The sequence below is a fragment of the Callithrix jacchus genome, chromosome 20, assembly GCF_049354715.1.
Source record: "Callithrix jacchus isolate 240 chromosome 20, calJac240_pri, whole genome shotgun sequence".
In the NCBI taxonomy this organism is placed as follows: domain Eukaryota; kingdom Metazoa; phylum Chordata; class Mammalia; order Primates; family Cebidae; genus Callithrix; species Callithrix jacchus.
The window spans coordinates 9,359,595-9,370,956 of record NC_133521.1 but is presented as its reverse complement, the minus strand read 5'-3'; the positions used below and the strand labels follow the sequence as shown (position 1 = coordinate 9,370,956).

General features: G+C 39.5%; 1 long non-coding RNA gene across 1 annotated transcript; it reads right to left on the bottom strand.

Moving 5' to 3' along the window:
- Positions 1-2,986: 2,986 nt before the first annotated feature.
- LOC118149745 (uncharacterized) lies at positions 2,987-10,509 on the bottom strand. Its single transcript, XR_004737415.3, has 3 exons — positions 10,424-10,509; positions 6,577-6,652; positions 2,987-5,511 (listed from the first exon to the last, which is right to left on the bottom strand). It is a non-coding gene; the product is annotated as an uncharacterized LOC118149745 (long non-coding RNA).
- Positions 10,510-11,362: the final 853 nt, after the last annotated feature.

The following is an 11,362-nucleotide window of genomic DNA, read 5'->3' as shown; positions in this document are numbered from 1 at the left end:
GTTACTCAATTCAATGTCATGTATTAACCCAGACTCTGCCTTGAAATCATAGTGCTTCTTAACACTAAGGCATGTCCAATATGCTAAGCTTTGTTGACAAAGAAAATACCTTATAACATAATTAAGTCCTACAACATCCCTATAAGGTAGATATTGTTATTATTATTATCATTCCAATTTTGCAAATAAGGAAAACAAAGCACAAAGATGGTAAAGTCACCAGCTCAATGTCACCCAGCTGGTAGGGGTCAGATCGGAGGCTGGGAGCTGAGGTGGTCAACCTGCAGAGCTTGCCACCTATACACAGAAGACTCTACTCCTACTGCAGAGGATCTGCATTAGAAAGCATGGTTGAGAGATTCAGGGTTTCCGTGCTCTGAAGGAAAGCCCTTTAACTTCACGACTTTCTTTTTTCCATACTAACTAGTATTTAGTAGAGAGAATGGTGCTGTGAAATGACTGCTCAGCTGGGAAGCAGCATGTTGGTCTCTTGGCCACTCTTGGCTTCAATTTGTAGGGATTCAGGCTGTTTTCTGCTCAAAGATTCTACAGTATATAGATTAACCATTATAGCTTATTAAAGACATGTTTAAAGGGGGTTAAAAATTATCTAATGATCTCAGCAGAGACAAGTAATATTTGAAATCTGTTCATTTAGAAAGCTAAATGAACACATTCCTTCCAGAAGCACTAAGATTCACCATACATGGTAAATATTTGTTTGGACAAATTTTAAATTGAGGATCATTTGATTGATAGATAATTGCTTCCAGCGTCAGCTAAAGATGCTCAACTGTCGCTGCCAGTTCTCACATAGATGTGTTATCTCTTTCTGTTTTCTTTCTCTCTCATTTAAAAAAAAAATTTAAATTTAAAAAACTTCTTCAATAGAGATGGGGTCTCCCTGTGTTGCCCAGGCTGGTCTCAAACTCATGGGCTTATGTGATTATCTCATCTCAGCTTCCCAAAGGGCTGGGATTATAAGCATGTGCCACGGTGCCCAGCTACTCTCTCTCATTTTTTAAAAAAACTGTGAACACTCTTTTCATATTACCAGTTCTTAAGTTGATTTCTTCACTAAGGGAGAAACACATGACTCCCATTTTATCCAAAGGACCCAAGTTGTTAGAAGCCCCAGAGGCAAGGCTGTGGGATGCACCCTGCAGGAGCCTCAGGTCGTGCAGACCTCCATCCACCCTGCAGGTATCTCCTGAGCCCAGCTCCATTCCACACTCAAGTTCTACAGGAATTCCCAATGCCCATTCCTCCTTCTTCCCAGGTAATCTTCCACTATCACATGAGACAGTCAAGGCGTGGAGGAAGGACTGCCTTATGATCCTTAAAGATCTTCCCAGTCCCGAAAGTTTAAATATAGGCACATGTATGCTCCCCAGCCTAGGAGGCAGAAAAGATGAATAAAGTCAGGAAAGCTGTATAGAGCTGGTCTTAAAAAGGAAAGTTGATTTTTAAATAAAGAGACAGAAGAAACAGGAGAAAGTATTTAATTCTTCTCCATTAGGGATTGTTACTGGATGAGAAGAGAAATGCTCTGTTTGCATTAAACACAAAGGTCTGATTCTTATTTGCTTCCTGACGATTTCTTTTGATTCCCTGGCCATAGGCCAGTGCTTATTTTCATGGCCCTTTTACAAATAATAAATATTATTTTTATGGCTAATTAACACAATCGGTATTTTAATTTACTTCTTACTTCTGGAAAAGTTAGTGTCCAGAGAAACAACAACAAAAAAAAGCTAGATTCTCTTAAAGGTAATTTGTTCAAACAGTTCTCTCGTTATTTTTTTTAATAATAAGTTTAAAAATCTATTATTATAGAGTAATTGCTCATCAAATTTCTTTTTAAAAGTCAAAGCAATTTTCAAATTATAAAGAACTTCTCAAATGTGTCTAGATAATTATGAGGCTCTACTTTATATAACTCCTATTACTTCAGTAGGCTGCAAGGCCTGTTTCAGTCTTTGCCATGGGAGCACAAGATTGCATCAACTGTGTTCACGTGTAAAGCACCCTGTGATGCATGTTAAAGACAGTACATTTCTGTTGTTGCAAACAGGCCCATATGGGAATCATCTATCAACTTCCTAAAGCATCACTGTTGCGACCAGTACAAATTATGTTCTCCAAGTTTTAAGGATGATAAAGCTGTATGAGAGATTAGGTAGGTAGGTAGGTAGGTAGGTAGGTAGGTAGGTAGGTAGGTAGACAGACAGACAGACAGACAGACAGACAGACAGACAGACAGATAGATAGATAGATAGATAGATAGATAGGTTGATAAAATAGGTAGATAAATGAGCTATGACTAACTCATCCCCCTTGGGAAAGAAAAATGGTTAAAGGCCACGGAAATTCTGGGATCTCCAGAAAGACTCTTGGCATCAACAGAACAGCTACCCTTGGGACAGGACCCCTGAAACTTTTCCATGGCTCCACATCTCTCACCGAGTTGAAAACTTGCCACAATTTCTTCCTACCACACATAATCTGATTTTTTAAATTGTCTGTGTGTACATATGAAGGCAAATATCTGTTTTACTTAAACATTGAAAAAAAGGCAAAATTTCGGATTCTCTAGGGTTGTGAACTGACTCTGGGAGATTTAGGGGAATCATGAAAACATATATATAAGAATTCTTAACGTTGATCACACACGTGTGTGCATGTTTATGCACACATGCACGGGAGCACACAAACACACATTCACTGCACCTATGTCGGCCCTTCTCTATTTGATTCTCCATTTTACTCAATTGCCCGCATCCTGGGACCTCCTAGATACTTTTTCCGGGCCCTTCGTTATCTAATCACTGCTCCCCTTAAATGCAGAGGCAAAGAGACACCTAGAGCAGCTCAGAAAAGGGTCTGGTTCACTTTAAACATTACTTTTCTCATCATTATTCTCTACCCCCCAATACAGTTGCCGGCTGTGATCTGCTGCCTTTCAACTTGGAATAAAATACATTACTTATGCAGCGAATGTTTTTAATGTAACAAAGCAAAGGAATAAAAATGCCTTACAACAGTTTTATTAAAAACAAATTCCCACAGTAAATACATATACACTCCGTCTCTGGGAGCAAAACAGCCAAGGACATCACCGCTAAGTGCTCTGGGAAGTGCTTATAAATTACTTGAAATAAAAAACATTGTTGCCTGGACATCAGGGATGAAATGCTGCAGTTTGTAATAAATTAACACAGAACTTTACTTCCCCTCCTCGAACAAAGCAGCCATTTGTCTGAATAACCCACATTCAGCTGTGAGTTATATTTTCACAACTGCAACTGCATTCATTTGCAAATTATTCTGCAGTTTTAATGCTCAAGTTTTAAATACCTTGAAAACTAATAAATAAAGCAAAGTAGAGCAAACAGTTGGCTTGTAGTTTAAAAACTGCCCTAATTTCTGCTTTTCTTTTGGCTTTTTTCCTTTCAAAGTTATTATTTTTTTTTTTGTAAACGGTATAAAGTTTCTTTAAACTACATTTTAAAAATAAGTCTAAAATATGTTTGGTGGTATTCACACTGGAGAGAAGTTTCCATAATTCCATTAACTGTGAGTATTCAGCTAGTGCTCATTTTATATTTTTAGGACTTTTCTTCTACCAATACTTTAATTTAGTGACAGAATAATTTATAACTATCTTTGAGGGGTTTCTTATTGTTTGTAACTTTTGTCTGCAAGTCTTGGATTTGGTTAGATTTTTGTTTCTCTCTCTCCCTCTACTAGATTTTGTCCAGAAAAAAAAAAAATCTCCAAAGAAAAGTCGTGTCACTTCCCTTGAATTATTTTGATTATAAAACAAAAACTCTGTAAGAAAACTCTTTTCACAACCTGCTCGGTAAAACAAAACGAACCGCTTTCCAGGTTCTTGAAAGAAAAATTTGATAGAAGCATTTACAGATTTAGTTTGAGATTTGAAGGTTATGTTCCTGGCCAAAAGAAAAAAAAAATGCCCAGTTCCCTTGTTCGGAGTTACTAGCTTTGTCGAATTTCTTTTGCATTGTTTTAAATAAGGTCTAGTGTAGGCAACTGTACTGCATGAAAGTAATGCCACCATTTTCAGGAAGCGATCTGGGGAGGAAAACTCTTCAGAAGCATGTTATTTTCAGAAAAGTGCCTCATAAAATATTTTTATAAAGTAGGAGTTGAAATCATTTAAAAATCACTCTCTTTTATAAATCTGTTTGGAGAAAGATCTTTTGATCCTCTCTTTCTTCTGATCCTTAGCTTTTATTTTGCTTAGAGGTAAACAACATTTGCCTCATTTAAACAACGGCATTTGCCATTGTGGTTCTTAAATCGTTTTCCAGCCACCCTATGGCAATTCATCACACGGGATAGAATAAGGATACTTTGCATCCAAGACTTTTATCACCTCCCAGAAAATGTTTGTTGTTTTTTGCTTTCGTGTTTTTTTCTTCTCTCTCTCTCTCCTGCCCCTACCCCCACCCCGAGCTGCGGGGGATTGTTTTAGGACATTTCAAAGCCTTTTGTGAAGAGGCAACCAAAGTCCTTCTGCGGAGAAAAAGAAATGCTTGATTACATGCACTGCAAAACGGGAGATATTTCCAAATGCCCTTTTAATTAAGATGTCTAAATAGCCATTTCCTTGGAGAGAGAGATTTCCAAGCAGTTTAAAAATAAGGATGCTTAACTGCAGCAGACATTCTGCCCTCTCTGACCCTGTAGGCTAGGGGCTGTCACCTGGGGAGCTGGTAAATGGACATTCATTCCTATAACTCCATAAAGGTCAGATGGGGAGGCGCACCCAAAACGGAGGTCGGGATGCGGAGGTAATCGTAGGACCATGGGCTTCTATTAAGAGAAACTCGCTTCTCTAGTGAGCCAGGTCATTTCTGAAAGTGCATACACCTTTGTCATTTTTCAAAATCACTCAGCGATGACTGGTTTGGTGCTATTTGATTCTCTGACCATCCAAGCCCGATTAAGAGCATTTGCTAAGGCCCTAAGGACTTCATAGCTGGCCACCCATCTGGTGTTAGGCTTGAGTCTGTGAAAATCCCTCAGCTTAGCACTGAATATTCTTTTTAAAGACGTTTAAGTAAAAGGGCTGACATTAGCATATGTTCCCCCCAAGTGTCCTGTTGAACTTTCTGCTGGGCATCACCCTACCACGGGCTTTCTGGATGTTGTCCAATGAGAGATTGGCTTGGAACTGTAAAATTAGCCATCTGCCTATTAAAAATGTAACCAGCTGCATCCGATGAAACACAGTGACTATTGAAATGAACTCATCCGGGAGAGAACTCGAGTCCCCTGCTTGGACATTTTTCCAATCTACTGCTAGACTGAGACACTCCACAAGCAAAGAGTCTTTCGTCCTTGTTTGGAGGAAAGCGGCATGACTCTCAAGAATGAAGAAGACTTGCGTGTTTGTTTTGTTGCTAAAATTCTGGCATTTCTCAGGATGAGTTGGACTTGAAGTGCAGAATTCTCAATTTGTCTGCCATTTGTTTAAAACACTCTCTGTTGCAAGAAAAGTAAAACATAAAATAAATAAGCACACCCCTAGTACCTCCCTCACTTCAAGATGTTATGTTAAATCCTGGGTACATCTAATAAACCTTAATCCCCAAGCCTAAAATACTGTAAGCAGCACAAAGTAACTTCAAACAGAGAGCTGGAGCCATAATCATTCCTGCAAGCGCTACCATTTCACCAGATATTAGGCATTCTATATTTACCACAAGGTCTGTTTATTAAAAATGAGAAGTTTCAATAGCTTGCGCTATTTTTTTCCCTAAAGCCTAATGGAGCATTAAAAAATAATTCATTAACTAATTAACAAAACTGTGTTTATTTACAGTATATAAAATGTTTCTATCAGGAAAATAACACACCATAATACAGCGTTGTGTTGACAGCAAAACATCTGCAGCTTAATTTAATGCATTTACTAAATGACGAGGGGAAATCAAAGGATGTTTAAACAGCTACTTCTCTGCCTGTGATTTGTGTTTCTCTTTAGAGGTCACAGGCACCAAGAAAAGATGCCCCTTGGGAAGCCAGAGCTGTTTTCAAAGGTGCTCAATACAAAAATCTTTATGCAATTAAGGAAGACCGGTCTACACATGGCTTGGACTCCGAGCCAGTTATCACAGATGGGTCCAAGCAAATGTCCTAAATCTAACTGCTTAGAAGTCACTAAGTGCTGTTAGGTTGAACCATATGAAGATGTCTTTTTTATAGGTCAAAATCTGCCAAATATTGACAGCTTTATTACATTCAATCTGATGTTTCCCATTTGGACTTCCTTCCCTACCTTCCTTCCATCCTCTCTTCTTTCTTTCCTTCCTTTCTTCCTTCCTCCCTCTTTTTTCTCTTTTTCTCTTTTCTGTCTTCCCTTCCCCCCTTCTCTTTCTTTCTCTCTCTCCTACTCTCCCTCCCCTCTTCTTTCTTATATTGTCTTTGGCAGGATTTTTGCAAACATAAAAAATTAGACTCAAAGTAAGTATGAATTGATAAAGTTGCCTATTAGATTATTCTATTTTAAAATGCGTTTTGCTAGGTTTATTTTTCCACTAATCTCACCTCTGCTCCTGCCTGAAACTTCTCAGAAGGCAAAGGGTTTTTGTTTGATTGTAGGTCTGATTTTCTTATCGCCACCCTAATATGAAATTCCAAGAAAATTGTATGTGTTGTGGTAGTAATAACATTACATGCAATTCAGGTAGATATTTCTTCTCTCAGAAGAAAAGATAATAGTCTGGTAAAAAAAAATCAGCAATAATATAGGCAAACGTAATGTTTTGAGAATTTCTCTTTCATTCACTTAGACCTAAAGCTTAGCGTGATCTTAGGAATTACAAAGTGAACTAGAAAAAAAACATCATTTTCTCCATAACACCCAAGCATATTCTTAACATCTACCTTTGTTATAATGGTGCACTAATAATAAAATGTTTTATTTCAACTCGGCTACTCAGAGGCCATCCATGCTGCCTTTCTACAGTAGAACCCTGGCTGTGTAACAGCCATAAGGACATTTCATATAGTAATTTCACCTGTTTCAGACGCAAACACATTTTAAGCCTCTTAAGCTGCATAGAACAAATAGGCTATATCCTGAAAATCAGAGTACTGTTTAAAATTAGATTTTTTAAAAAGTCTAGTTCAGCAAATAGTACTAACTGAACAGAATGGTTTTAACTATGTCCCTCTGGATTTATACGTGGGGAGTCTATTAACTCACAATACTAATATCTGTTGTATAGTTGCAATCATGCATTGCTTAACTATGAAGGGGGTATGTTCTGAGAAATTTGCTGTTAGGCTCTCTCATCTGCAAACACTGCAGAGTGCACTTACACAAATCTAGATGGTATAGCCTACTACACACCTAAGCTATATAATATGGTCTTTTGCTTCTAGGCTGCAAACCTGTGCGGCATGTTACTGTGCTGAATACTGTAGGCAGTTGTAAGACAATCGTATTTGTAACTCTAAACACAACTAAACATAGAAAAAGTAAAGTAAAAATGCAGAATTATAATCTTATGGGACCACCACCATATATTTGCTCCATCATTGATCAAAATGTCATTATACAGTGCATGACTGTCTATGACTGTTCTGTTGTGGGTTGAGCGTGGACATTGGTTTGGTTCCCTGTACTGAGGCGGTGTTAGGGAACCATCCATGCAACCTCGTTACCTTTCCCCCTCCACCAGCTCCAAATCTTAAGGTCACTGTTAAAGTCGGACACCAAATATCTGCAACCTTACATCAGAGTTCTCTTTTGACCAGGGATAGAAATCACTTAGTTAGTGGTAGCAAATGTGCTACCACTAACCCTGCCTGTGACCTCTGCAGACATCACTAGTGGATTACAGCAGTCTTCCTCATTGACCCCAGGCAAAGCCTCAGAAGGCTTCTCAAAACATATACTACAAATCAATCAGAGTTGGCTCAACAGATGAAAACTCTTAGCTGAAACTAACAGAGCCACATGGAGATCAAATCAAGGACCTTAAAACAACAGGATAAATTGTTTCACCACCAGTTTGTCCAGTGTGGCCTCAATTAACTGTATCCTAACTGATCATCTTCAATTAAACAGGTTTGTTTGTCTTTTAGCTACACTTTATCTGTAAGACAAAGAGATACACATTATTTTCTTTAAAAGCACATATCAAGGGATTACTGGGATCTATAACCTTTCAGGCTATTTTCTGTAGTCAGGTCACAAGTAACCTCATCTTTTATTCCATCTGCACTAATCCCTGCAGGCTTGGACAGTGCAAAATGTTTAGACTGACAACCTAAAGCAGATTTGTTTTTCTCAACTATACTTCTTATAGACTCAGAAGTTTCCCAAAATAAGAAAAAATATACTCAGAGAGTAAAAACTAATACCAGGAAAGATTTCCTGGAAGGATTCCTACCCCTGATTTCATTTGCATTTTGAACCATGGAGATAATATTCTAATCAGTGATGAGTGAGTGCACATTCCTGCATAGGGCCTTCTATGGCTCCCATTACCCACAAAATAGCCCACTCACTTTTCTGTGTAAAAGAAAAAGTGCTTTATGGATCCTTATCTCACTCAGTCTTACACCTCCACCCCCACCCCCATTCTATATTCAACCTCCATAAATTATTTACCTACATTGTTTTCTCAGACCCCTGTGCCCTTGCATGGACTATATTTCCTGCCAGGCATATGCTATTTTCTGTGCCTGGTTAACTTTTTTTTCTGTGAGAGGAGTCTCACTCTATCGCCCAGGCTGAAGTTCAGTGGCTCAATCTTGGCTCACCGCAACCTCCATCTCCTGGATTCAAGCGATATTTTCACCTCAGCCTCCCTGGGATTACAGGTGAGTGGCACTACGCCTGGCTAATTTTTGAGCTTTCACCATGTTGATTGGCCAGGCTGGTCTCGAACGCCTGACCTCAGAAGATCTGCTCGGCTCAGCCTCCCAAAGTGCTAGGATTATAGGCGTGAGCCACCACACCCCACCTGCCTGGTTAACGTCTACTTATCCTTCATTCCTCATGTCCCTCAAATCCTGGTTCACATATCAACTTCCATTTGTGCCTGAGCACACAGAGTCCAATGTAGACAGAGTCCAATGCTCTCTTCCCTAAATATAATTGTGTAATTTTTTTCCCCTTCTTCTCCTTCTCCTTCTTCTCCTTCTCCTTCTCCTCCTCCTTCTCCTTCTCCTTCTCCTCCTTCTCCTTCTCCTTCTCCTTCTCCTTCTCCTTCTTCTTCTTCTTTTCTTTTTTAATACAATCACTCTGTGCCCCAAGCTGAAGTGCAGTGGTGAGATCTTGGCTCATGGCCACCTTTGCCTCCTGGATTCAAGAGAATCTCTTGCCTCAGCTTCCCGAGTAGCTGGGATTACAGGCGTGTGTCACCGCAGCCAGCTAATTTTTGTATTTTTATTAGAGACAGGGTTTCACCATGTTGGCCAAGATGGTCTTGAATTCCTAGTCTCAAGTGATCGTTCCACCTTATTCTCCGAAAGCACTGGGATTACAGGTGTGAGCCACTGCGCCCAGCCTGTGTCATTTATTTCTGAAGTAGACTGGTTAAGAGCCCAGACCCTGAAGCAAGATTCCCCAGTCTACAATGCTAGCTGCCCTCTTGCTAGTTAGGAGTCTTCAGAAAAGTGATTTAACCTCTCTATGACTTGGTTTTTCATCTGTAAAATGGACGTAATAGTAACTAACTAAAGATTAAGAACAGATACATATGCAATATGCTCAGAATGGCAAATAGTATCAATACCTGTTAGCTATTATTTTCTATGATAACTTTCAATTCCCATGTCTGTGAATCTCCCACTGAACACATGGAGCTTACTCTTTTCATCCTGTACTCCCCATTTTTGCCTGGAGCCTGACATGGTGTAAGCATTCAAGGAAGGTTTGCTGGCACTTGTTCAAATGAAGAATAAGAGAATGGGAAAAGTAAAGAAAATGTGGATGGTGTTGGGAGCAATGGAAACATACACTAATATAAGGATCGACAAACAAATAGAGAACATGTGTGTTCTACTAATACGTACACTTTGTGAAAAGGTAGTTGAAAATACAGCTTCTTCTATATTAATGTTAGGCTTACATATAGCCACTCATCAAGGGAAAGTAGAGAATTATCACATCTGTAGGAGCAAAAACGTCACTGGGCTAAGTTATTTTCCACCTCCATGGTGAGAATAAGAGATCCCATGAAACATGATGCTAAATATATGGTCTTTTTTCAATCTATACGCTGATAACCAAAAATCCAAACCAGCTCATGCTACATAGAAGAAGAGGGTGGGTGTGAAAGAGCTGTTGAAAGGTCCAGGTCTCTGGGGCTGGAGGAGAAATGTCCTCTTTAGGGTAGATGTCCTCCACTAATGCACACAGCCTCTAGAGCCAGATTACCTGGGTTTGAGTCTCAGCCACGACATTTACCAGCTGGGTGACCCCAGGCCAGGCACGTCCCCTTTTTGTCTTCAGTTACCTTGCCTGTAAAATAAGGGATAATGTGGGCATGACCTCATAGGGTTGTTGTGAAGTGAAATGAGATAATCCTCGTAAATCCCTAAGCACTGCACCTGGCACAAACATGCACTTCATAAATGCATGCGGTCATGATTACCAAATGAGGCTTCTCAACCGGGACTCGGAGACTTGGTTGGTGAGGCTGGGATGCAAGGAAGCTTCCAGATAGGAAGAGACAGGCTGGGACCTAGGAGAATGCATTTGGCATTAAGTGGGAAAGAGAGAGTGTGCTTGCTTCTGTTCCCTGTGTTTGGATTGGCTTTTTAAACAGCACAACCTCCACTAACCTTAGTTGCAACACTGCACTGAAATGTTACTCCCAGGATTTGACATTTCCTTATTCTTCCTACGACTGTTTTCTCCTTTGTTGCTTTGAAAATATGAATTAATGATGAATACTAATGAGCCCTGTGACAAGCCAACCTCCGTCTAGACACCACTAATATCGGGAGCTTCAAGACTCACGACACTTCTAAGGAGGGAAGATGTAAAGAATCTTTTCCCTGATTTCCAAACTCACATGGCTCCAAAAGTCATTTTCTCCCCCTTTCCTCCCATCCAACTCCTTTCCTTTAAAATTTTTAAAGAATCTTCAAGAAAGCCGCATGAATGAGACTTTGAACTTGTTCATAAGATTTTATGTGCCTACCTGGAGTAGACATTAAATTGCTTTTTTTGTTAAAGTACTGTTGCATTTATGAAAATCTTTCTGGATGCCTTTTTATCACCCTGTGCTTGCTTTTTTTTCTTTTATTGTTCCTTATGTTGTTTCATGGAGCTTGGGGATTTGTGAAGCAGCCAACCAGAGGGAACTGAAGT